We start from the raw sequence: 428 nt of genomic DNA, 5'->3' as shown, positions 1-428 counted from the left end.
TTCACCTCTAACATCTAACTAAACCTTTTAAAAATTGTGGCTACTGTTTGTATTGACTCATTTTTATTAATATTTTTGCCGTTTCATTTTTAATGATAGCATTTTGATATTACATCTTTTTTTTTTTGGCCAAAATTCACCTTTTGTGATAAATAATGTTCATAAAATTATTAATATGGACAATTAATATATGGCATGCATGGCACAAATATAGAGACAATTGTCCAATATATTTACTAAGATGTCCCTATAAATATATGGCTACTTACTAATAATGAAAACTTACACAAAATCATTATCCTTTAAAATATATTTTAAAAAAGAATTTTAGAAATTATTATATAATATTTACCTTTAAATAATGTAACTTTTTTGTGCAGGGTATTTAAAACAAAAGTTTATGGTAATTGTATAAGAATAGTCATGAC

This window comes from Sesamum indicum, unplaced genomic scaffold, assembly GCF_000512975.1.
Source record: "Sesamum indicum cultivar Zhongzhi No. 13 unplaced genomic scaffold, S_indicum_v1.0 scaffold00511, whole genome shotgun sequence".
In the NCBI taxonomy this organism is placed as follows: Eukaryota; Viridiplantae; Streptophyta; class Magnoliopsida; order Lamiales; family Pedaliaceae; genus Sesamum; species Sesamum indicum.
Note: the sequence above shows the minus strand (reverse complement) of the source record.